An 11,620-nucleotide genomic window follows, 5' to 3' on the forward strand; every position below is an offset into this window, starting at 1 on the left:
AAAGTTTGATTATAGCAAAAAACTGCACACCAATTATCTACCTACAATTATTATGAAAGCTGTTAACAGATATCACCGCCAAAACGATGTACACCTACCACGAGGAAACAAACGCCATTCCCAGCTAGTGAAAAGATAGCAAAAAGAAATAAAGAGGTATAGAAGACCAGCTGTTGATAGACAAAATAGTTATGAAGAATATTAAAAGAAGGAAGAGTGTCCTGAGAAGGGCACGCTGTAGACTACAAGAAAGCCTATGTCAGGGTACCACACTGATGGGTGATAAAGTAATTGAAGATACGGGGCAGAGGACAATAAAATTAACTCCCCTTAAGACACACGGCAAATCTGGAAAATTATAATTAGGTTCTGTGAAACATCTTGCAAAGGGTAACATCAGGAAAAGAATCTTCTAATATGACTTAGTATCCCCACTAGTATTTATAGTAGCTATGATTTCCATTACAAGAGTTAAGTTTGGGATTGAAGTGTCTTTTAGAAGAGCGCGCTACTTGTAACAGTACTTATAATGAGGAATGTGATGGATTCCTAAGTAAGCTAAAAGTAATCTGGAACCCGACACTATAAACCACCAGGGTTTGTAGAAGATACTCTTGTAATAATAATAATAATAATAATAATAATAATAATAATAATAATAATAATAATAATAATAATGATAAATAAAGTAGATATATGGATGAATATTATTGTTCTCGCTCTCGCCTTCCACTGGTAACCTATACTTGCCTGTATGTGGTTGTGTCAATCTGATTAAAATTTTTCTGATCTTTTTTCCCTGAAACTGTTGTTATAAAAGCTCACCGTCTACTGAAATAAAGATAGTTGCAATCATGCAGTATCTCAGTTACTACATAAATGGTGCATACGCATACTGGTGACCAACGGAGTGTTCAGCTGCCTCCCGCTTTTCCCTGCACTGCTGTGTCTTGTGGTTTGAGGAAGCCACAATCAGATAATAACTCTAGTATCAATGCCTCTCCCATGAATCTACCGTCCTTTGCCACTGGAAAGTCCTTCACCTGGTTCCATAGTGATGAAACAGATTACATTTTCATGGCGATCCCAGAGGACACTTTCCTGGAAATCTCCAATTAGCTCTGGGAGCAAGAAAACACACAAATAACGTAAAATGCCCACAAATATTAACTCATGGAGCAGTACCTACCATCGCCAGTTGCCCTCATAGCGAAACTTTTTCAGTTCTCTCAAAAATTGTTTGAAGACAAAAAGGCCTTTCTCCCCCTCAGAGAAATGACCAGTACCACTAGCTTAAAACTCGCTCTCCTAGTAAAGTGATTCTACTTCTTCCCCTTTGGGTACGGCACCTACCTGAACATGTACGTGCTGCTCTCCCCAATATAAATATTTAGCCCATGGAGGAGCTGATGACCAAAGTCGACGCCCTTATAAACAGCCACATCACCACCTTCCACACCTGCAAATATTTGCTAAAATTAAAGATATAGTCCCTTTTTAAAAGGCCTCAAGCTCATGATCGTCACTCTTACACATCATCCTGAAAAAAAGATGTCACTCTCTGTTCGAGAGAGGATTACAGGCACCTGAACATGCAGACAGAACCAAATCCTTACCTGGTCCCAATCATGTCCGACGTGACCTCCTACTTACATAGAGCGAAGGTTTTCTAAATTCTCGTCCTCCTGGAATGGTTTTTATCAGGTGCTGATGAACCAAAAAGGCATCCCCATGACCGTTATCACAACTCCCTTCAGTAAGATGAACTTCAATTATGCCTATTCTGGCTTACATAATGCTAGGGCCACTTGTGAACGCTTCATGGGCAGCAGCTTGGTAGACCTCACCATCTCTGTATGTTACTTGTGTTCTCTTCCTTCAAAGAGGAACAACTGTGTCACGGTGTCAATGATTTATCATTTTCAGGGCACTGCATCACTCCTGAAGGAGTCCTCCCCCTACCCGAAAAAATAGTAGCCGTTCAGAACTTTGCCATGCCCTAAACCCTCAAAGCACTGCAAGAATACTTACCGGCAATCAACTGTTGCCTCCGTTTCCTGCCAGCCATCGCTTCCCCGCTTTCCCGGCTCTACACATTCTCCAGATAAGCTAAAAGCCCTAAAGTGGGATGCCGTCTGAGAAGCTGCCTTCTGCAACGCAAAAAAAATTCCCTATCAACCATTGCTGGTCTCAATTTTCCTGTGCTTTATGCGCCATTTCTTATTTCCAATAATACCAGCAACGTCCCTATTGGGGCACTCATCGAGCAGATTGTAAATGGATATCGCAGCCTATTGACCTTCTTCTATAAGAAACTGTCCAAGATGGAATCAGGCTACTCTATCTTCAACTGGGTATTACTGGTGGTGCACTTGGCTGTCCATCACGTTCACCACTTGGAGGGTACGCCATTTGTCTTTTGCACGGACCCCATGCCTCTGGTGTACGCCTTCATTCAACCATCCGACGCCTGGTTCCCTCGCCAATGCTGACATCTCTCTACCATAGCTGAATACAATTGTACCCTTCAGCATGTCCATGGGTAAATGAATCCGGTTGCCTATGGCCTGTCAAGAAACGAATTATCGGCCCTTCACCCCGGATTGGATTACAAAGTGATGGCAGAATCCTAATGAAAAGATCTAGAGTACCAATCATTTAAGACATCCTGCATATCACTTTATCGGTAGGACGTACCTCTCGATGACTCCAACACCGCTATACTCTCTGATGTCAGTACTGGTAGACCTATATCATTGATAAATTTTCCCATACACAAACAGGTATTTGATTTCCTTTATGACCTTTCACATCCCTCGCATCATTCTACTGCACAACTGCTGAAGACAAAGTTCATTCTGCATGGTTATATTAAGGACCTTTAGGAATGGGTAGTAGGACAGAATGCCTAATGACATAATACCTAATGACAGAATGTCTAAGGACAAAATGCCTAATTCCTCAACACAGACAAAATGCCTAACAGACATAATGCCTAAAGGACAAAATGCCTAATATACAAAATGCCTAATAGGCAATAGGCCTTCCAGACAAAATGATCTTATTTAGCATTTTTAAATATATCATTCGAGATTAGTAAAGATCTTACAGTTAGAACCCATATAACGAATAATGACAATGCTTTCATAATCAAACAAACACAAGCCTTAAGTTTTGTTCCTCCAGAGGATGTGGCTGATCTTTTTCACAAACTTTTTTACTTCAATGGACCACTAAACTGAAGATATTCTGAGTGAATTATTTGAATATTTTAAAATTACATGGCTCGGAATAGTTCAGAGAAGTTGACGAAGTTCAAATGTGGAATGTGCATCATAGAATAGAATCAAATTTTCCGTAAAACTCCGAAATCTCTAGAGGAATGGCACCATACTTTTAACAAGAGTGTTTCAATAAGAATTATAACAAGGACCCAACATATCAATTCTATAAGTTATTAACCAATATAAAATGTTACAGAAAAGGTAGAGTATGCGACACTGGAGAGACTAGGAGGAGGATCTAGACAGAGGGAGGAAAGGAAAGGGGAGGGACGGGGGAGTGTACGCATTCGAATTGCTTCACCTATTTACCCGATTCACGTGACTTGGGCTTTATTATGACAAGAGTAAATGCCTTAATTGATGAGATTTGCCGGTGGATTAAAGTATAAAAAATTTTGGGGAGGTCTATCGAGTGCTGTGTCAAAGTACCATTCTGAACAAGTATTTAGTATGGGAGATATTTACGAAAATCACACTATATTTTGCCTGAAATGCATAGTAGTTCTCTTTTTTATCCCTTTTTAGATGTTTTGTCCATTATCCATTTTGTATGTTAGGCATTTTGTCCATTAGGCATTATGTCTGTTAGGCATTATGTCTGTTAGGCATTATGTCTGTTAGGCATTATGTCTGTTAGGCATTATGTCTGTTAGGCATTTTGTCCGTGTTGAAGGATTAGGCATTTTGTCCTTAGGCATTCTGTCCTTAGGCATTATGTCATTAGGCATTCTGTCTGCTCACGTAGGATTGGGTCTGCATCTGTACTTCATGCCAGGAATCAAAAGTAAAAAAACACGGATTTCAGTGTTGACCCCTTTTCTCAACCTCAGATGCGCTTTGTCCACATTCCCGTTGATGTTCTAGGTCCCCTACCCACATAACATGGAGATCGTTAACTGTTCATTGGCATCGACCGCTCCACTCGTTGGCCTGAAACCATTTCTAGGGAAACTGCAACGTCCACCTCATGTATATTTGCATTGCTCTCAGGATATGTAGCGAGTTTTGGAAACCCTGACCATGTTACTTCTGACAGGGGTACCACTTTTACTTCTCAATTGTGGACATCTTTAGCAAGTCTCCTGGGTATCACCTTTCATCAAACAACAGCAAAACAAACAACTGCAACGACTCCAACTTGTTTACTTAGTTTCCGCAGGTACTCCGGGAACTTAAGACCAATCCTAATGACGCCCTGGATGTCTCCTAGCTGAAATTGTGTATGGAGATCCCTTGGTCGTCGGAGCTAATTTTTTTTTCCGTATGCAACCTCCTCTGATAGTCTCCAGCGCTTACGTCCCGTTATGGTAAAATTTTCTCCGTGCCACCAGACTCACAAGCCCCCAGTTAAGAGACACATGCCAACAGATCTGCACTAGGCAACTATTGTTTTTCTGTGCAACGACACTAGGAAGCCGCTGTAAACACCCCCCATACATATGATCTGTTGTACTCCGAAAGCATTCCTCTTCAACACGCTTGTCAAAGAACACTGGGTCTCTATTGATCGCCTAAAACCTGACTATCTTTTGCCAGCTCTTGAGAGTATGACTCTCAAGAGCCGGACACCCTATTTCACATGTACATCTTTCTTAGGGGGGGGGGGGGGTCATGTATCTCACACGTATCACATGCTCATGAACTCTGAAAATATTTATGGTATTAGTGCATTTTCGTTATCACTCTCTCCTTGGCTCTGATAACTTGTTTCTGCCTGTATGTGCTTTTATCAATCACTTAATTTTGTGACCTTCTTTCACCGAAACAGTTTTTATAAATGCTCAGTGTCTGCTGAAATAAGGTTAGTTGTAATTAAACACACTCCCAGTTACCACCTAATCGGTGCATCTGCACAGTCAGTTGCAGATAAACCAATTTTGCAGTTGATAGCGAAATTTTTATGATGACTCTGCTTATGACTCAAGATATGTGTTGTGGTTCCATGTGGAATCTATAAACTCTATATATTATTATGTTTTTGTTTCCTCAATAGGCAGGATTAGATGTGGTTTTCCATGTTGACAGTGGTAATGTCTTGATAAGGTCTTATTTCTTATAATAACTCAATGAACTCCACGGCTAATTTTAATGAGTAGGCGCTATATGTAGGGAATAAACATAGCATTGAAGTCCTACGCTATCTCAATGGTAGGTGAATTGATCTGAGAGATGATGGGTCTTAGGGGTTTTCTGTCTTATGAGTTTTCACTATAACATAGCCTTAACTATTCCATAGTAACCTGTAATTTGGTGATCAATTTATGGTGTTCTGTTGCTTGTTGGCCATGGTTATGAGCTCGGGCATTTTATGTTTCAGTTTTTCGGTGGGATCCTTCATCAGTTGGATATCTCTGTAAGAATCCCGCCCACCTACTCCATATAATCATCCTATTTCATGATTACATAGAAGGATGGGTTGTCACTTCTCCCTAAAAATGATGACCGTTCTATTGCGTAAGTTACGACTTTTTTCTACGTATTCAGAAAAAATTTGTCTTAGGAATTTTACTCTTTAGCATATAGCATCTCGTGTGATTTCTTCGACGATGTCCGATGCTAGGTTTCTTTCCACTTGGTTTCATAATCAAAGGAGATAGTCTATGAAGGTTTCTGTTTCTATTCTTTCAGTTTCTTAGTGAGGTTTCTTCAAGTAATGATAATTAAGGTATAAGCTTGGGAGTGATTCTTGGTTGTCTAAGAGTTCGAAACCAGCCAGATTTATGAACCCATATTGGAGGTGCTCGTTCTTAATCTATTTTTCATTTGCGTGTATTGAATTCTATTGATATGTGCTCATTGGGTTAATTATCCTAATGATTTTCTTAATGTAAAAAAAAAGAATAATAACTCATACTATATACAGTAATAATATAAAGTCATGATTATTATCATAATATTATCATTGATAGTTTAATGTATTTTTTTCATAATCAAATCAATTGTGGAGATGTTATGAGTTAATGGATGATATGCAATAATTGGAATTTATAGCATTATCTACTACCTACACTATTTAGTTTAAGTCCAAATATCAATTCAAAGTTAATTATATATCCTTAAATGTAACAATTGATGGGCGTATTTCATATTCATAGTAACGAAAGTATTACTGGATATCTTGAAAATATTTATCACTAGAATTCATATTATAATATATGCAAGCTAAGCAATGAAATATTATTATGAATTTTTTTTTTCAAGGTTGACATATGAATTTTATTCCCAATGTAATGATTTCATATGCCCCAAAATGTATTGCGTGATATCCTAAAACCTTCAGAACAGAATCCCCGTTAGAATATGTAGAAACTATGCAGTGAGATATTTTGATGAAATGTTTTTGAAAATTTAAATATCAAATTTTTACTGTATGCCGAGGTGTTGCTATTATATATGTAGAAGGCTGTATAATGAAAGCCACGAGCACATCGTATTTGGGTAACAAAAATATCAAAGGACTTAAATGAAAGCAATATGAACACATTGTTGAGCCTATTTTTACTTCAAGTATAATTTGGAATAATTGTCGAAAATACCAAGCGAAGAACCGTAATGATATTTCCTTTCCGAAAGGCAGCATTAACATCGAAACATAAGGGAATGAAGAATTTTCTTTATTATGTTTGAAGGGTTGATTTTCATTTGGATTCCAAATTACAAGAAGGTTACTAAAGGCTCGACTATCCAAAAATAAATTACATTTTCTTTATTACATATGATTGTTTGGAATATCACTAACCGATAAATTACTGAATCCATAAGATGAATTTTAAAATATTTTGTGTAATTATGGGTATACTCCTTAATAAATCTTCATTTTCTAGTTGAAGTAAAATTGGTGGAGTAGAGGATAGTAGCGAGGATCTATACATATTTTCCATACATATTAACCAGATACTGGAGAAGTGTTCCTTGTTGGGTTAAATGCAATTGTATGTCCAGAGCTAAACTCTTAAGAATACAGTTATGTGGTATCTTAAGACAAATTTTATTTCTCATCCATGTTTGTTGTTAGTAAATCATGAACGGATGAAAATAGATATAGTATCAGCATAAGAGATGGTGTGAAATAGTATAGTGAATTTTATATACAATACTATTCAATAGTGATAAAAGAAATAAATTCGGTAATAGAAAGGAGGTAACTACTTATATGGTATCAAACGTAACAGTGGAAATAGAAAAAGCATTCGAATGCATGCAAAGGGTAAACAAAGTAAAAAATTGCATGACAATTCAAATAGTAATAGATGTAAGAGATATCCTTGAATAAAAACTCGCTAAAACTTACGTCTGCAAGTATACTCTATGCCTATGTCTTAGCAAAATTCACATAAAAAAAATGACACAAAAAATTTAAAATATTTACAAAGATATAGTAGTGCTGAGTAGACCACGCAGGATTTAGAAGTGGGTATTCAACAACTGACCATATCCAAGTAATTAACCTGCTAATGGAAAAATCAACAAAGTATGACAAATCATTATGTATGACATTTATAGACCATGAGAAAGCTTTTAATTCTGTCAAAACTTCCGCAGTAATAAAAATCCTTCAGAAACGAGGAAGAGAAAAAATCTTATGTTAGAACCAATGAAGATATCTATACAGGAAGTATAGAAAGTGGGAAATGCCAATTGAGAAACCAGTTTGATAGGAAGACTTGCATCTCTCCTAAATTATGCTTAGCACACCTAGTAGACGTTTTTCCAAAAATTAGGTTGGGAAAATATGAAAATTAACATTAATGGGGAATACCTCCAAAACTTAAGATTTTGTTTAGTGAATCATGATACGAATTGCCAAAAAATTATTAAAGAACTAGGAATGAGTATGAGCAAAATTAAGTTAATTATCATTATCATTGTTATTACTAGCCAAGCTACAATATACTTGGAAAAGCAAGATGCTATAAGCCCAAGGGCTTCAATATGGTAAAATAGCCCAGTGAAGAAAGGAAATAAGGAATTAAATAAATGATGAGAAAAAATTAAAATAAATCATTATAAAAACACCAACAACGTCAAAACAGATATGTCATATATAAACTATTAACAACGTCAAAAACCGATATGTCATATATAAATCATAAAAAGGCCCATGTCAGCTTGGTCAACATAAAAACGTTTGGCCCAACTTTCAATTTTTGAAGTTTACTGATTCAACTATCCGATTAGGAAGATCATTCCACAACTTGGTAACAGCTGGCATAAAACTTTTTGAATACTGTGTAGTATTGAGCCTCATTATGGAGTAGGCCTGGCTATTAGAGTTAACTGCCTGCATAGTATTACGAACAGGATAGAATTGTCTAGGGAGATCTGAATGTAAAGGATGGTCAGAGTTATGAAAAATCTTATGCAACATGCATAATGAACTAATTGAACGACGGTGCCAAAGATTAATATCTAGATCAGGAATAAGAAATTTAATGGACCGTAAGTTTCTGTCTAGAAAATTAAGATTAGAATCAGCAACTGAAGACCAGACAGGAGAACAATACTTAAAACAAGGTAGAATGAAAGAATTAAAGCAATACTTCAAAATAGATTGGTCACCAAAAATCTTAAAAGACTTTCTCCTTAAACTAATTTTTTTTGCAAATGAAGAAGACACAGTATTAATGTGTTTCTCATAAGTAAATTTGCAGTCGAGATTCACACCTAAAATTTTGAAAGAGTCAAACAAACTTAAAGAAACATTATCAATACTGAGATCCGGATGTTGAGGAGCTACCGTCCCTGACTTACTTACAATCGTACTTTGAGTTTTGTAAGGATTCAATTTCATACCTTATAATATGCACCATGCACTAATTCTAACTAAATCTCTATTGAGGGATTCACCAACCCCAAATCATCTACATTCAGGGGATGGAATTGATGCAAAGAGAGTAGCATCATCTGCATATGCAACAAGATGGTTTTCTAGTCCAAACCACATGTCATGTGTATATAGTATGAAAAGTATTGGGCCAAGAACACTACCATGTGGAACGCCGGTATCATATTCCTGTACCCACTATGGTCCCCATCAACAACAACTCCTTGAGATCTATTACTTGAAAAATCAATAATAATGATGAGAAACGAGCCACCCACTCACAACTGTTTGAGTTTGAAAACAAGGGCCTCATGATTAACACGGTCAAAGGCAGCACTGAAACCAAGGTCAATCATGCGAACATTCTAACCACAATCAAGGGATTTCTGTACAGCATTGGAGATTTTAAGAAAGGCGTCACATGCTCCAAGGTCTTTACGAAAACCAAATTGCAAACTATGGAATAGATGATTACCTTCAGTAAACCTATTAAGACGTTTTGCTAGAAGACGTTCCAAAACTTCAGATAATATGGGGGTTATGTAAATTGGGCGGTAATCAGTTGGACTTGAGCTACCACAAACACATTTACATAAAGGAGTAACATTACCCCTTCTCCAACAAGTGCTAAAAGCTTCTCTTCTCGATAACTTACGCAAACTAACAGATAGCTTTGGAGCTAAGAAATCTGCTGTCTTTATAAAAAAAAAAAAAAAAATACCATTTGGGTGTCTACCTCCATAAGCATCAAGGTCCATCAACAGAGCTTCAATTTCACGCGATGGAAAAGCTAAACTAGTTAGTTTAGCCTCAGGAAAACAAGAATAAAGAAGTTCCGTTTTTCATTACTCTGTTTACTGTAAAAAAAACTTCAACCAAAAGGGTTGCGTCTTCCTTTGAACAGTGATTGACTGAGCCATCTGGTTTAAGAAAAGGAGGAACTGTTGCATCTACAACAAAGAGTGCAGATTTAAGGGTAGACCATCATTTATGTTCCTGAGTTGTACCAGAAAGGGTTTTCTTTTATGGTTAAATTGTACTCCTTTTCAGTTGAGGAATAAACTCTCTGAGCAAAAGGAGGAAGTATCCAAAGATGATAGGCTTCCAGCTTCTCCAAATAAGCACGTCTACAAACATCATTGAACCACGGTTTGTCCTTCACCCTGTACCTTAGTACATGAGAATGGATACGCCTATCAACAATGTTGACTAGATGCTCATTCAAAGGGACAACAGGATCTACGCTACTATATAATTGAGACTAATTCAAGCACAAAAGATCATGCAAAATCCCATTCCAGTCTGCTTGGTATTTCATATAAATCTTACAAGAGTATGATGCATAACTTCTAATGAAATCAAGGCATGATCAGATGTCCCGACTGGAGAACCAACCTTACTAGTTATAACACCAGGGAAGTCAGTGTATACGAGGTCCAAGCAGTTACTAGACCTGTGAGTAGCTTCATTTATGATTTGCTCACAGCCTGATCAGAGGCAAAGTCTAAAGCTCTTAAGCCATGGCGATCGGTAGGAGAGATAAAACTTAACCACTCCCTATGGTGAGCATTAAAATAACCAACAAGTACAAAAGAAGCCATTTTATCATCTTCTTGTATCTTAGCCATAATGGTAAGAAGACAATCGAAGATAGAATCTTCCATGTCTGGATTTCTGTAGATCGAACACAAATATAAGTTGTTATGCCTGCGCAAACTTTTATTACCTGAATATTATGACTTCCACATTGATAACAGGACTTATGAGAAGCAGGGTACTCAGTCCTAATATACACCGCCATTCCCCTGGCCAAAGGGATGACATCACGTTTCAACATTATTGGCTTCTTAAAACCAGTTATAAAGAGCTCAGATGAAAGCCTCATATTAGAAACAAAAGTTTCTGAGCACAAAACAATATCATACTGTCTGGACGCAACTTTAAGGTCCTGGACATTTGCATGAAGACCACAAATATTGCAATACAAAAGACAACATTGACGAAAATCTGGTCCCGGATTTCGCTCAATGTCTCCAGACAGCATAAGAATTAATAGAAATAAGAAAGAGATATATTTAGAAACTAGATTAACAAGAATTATAACCAAATCAATTTGTACCGGATTATAAAGAAAGTTATTGATGAAACCCATATATTATAGTAAAAAGTCGGAAAACTGGTCAACATGGAGGAACCGATACACCATGTAAGGCTAAATACCCTCCAGGATAGCGACTTTAACAGAAAGGAGAACAGTATGGATGGTTTTGATAAGAAAAAGAATCAGAAAAGGAAAAGACAACCTCTTGATAAACCACCAGGCATCCATGGCCCTTTTATTAAGCCTCCCCAACACACCATTTCAAAAAAAACTAGAGGAAGAAAAAATAAGATAGAATAGTGTGCCCAAGTGTACCCTCAAGCAAGAGAACTCTAACCTAAGACAATGGAAGACCAAGGTACAGAGGCTATAGAGGTACCCAAGACTAGAGAACAATGGTTTAAATCCTTT

Source organism: Palaemon carinicauda, chromosome 10 (genome assembly GCF_036898095.1).
Source record: "Palaemon carinicauda isolate YSFRI2023 chromosome 10, ASM3689809v2, whole genome shotgun sequence".
Taxonomy (NCBI): domain Eukaryota; kingdom Metazoa; phylum Arthropoda; class Malacostraca; order Decapoda; family Palaemonidae; genus Palaemon; species Palaemon carinicauda.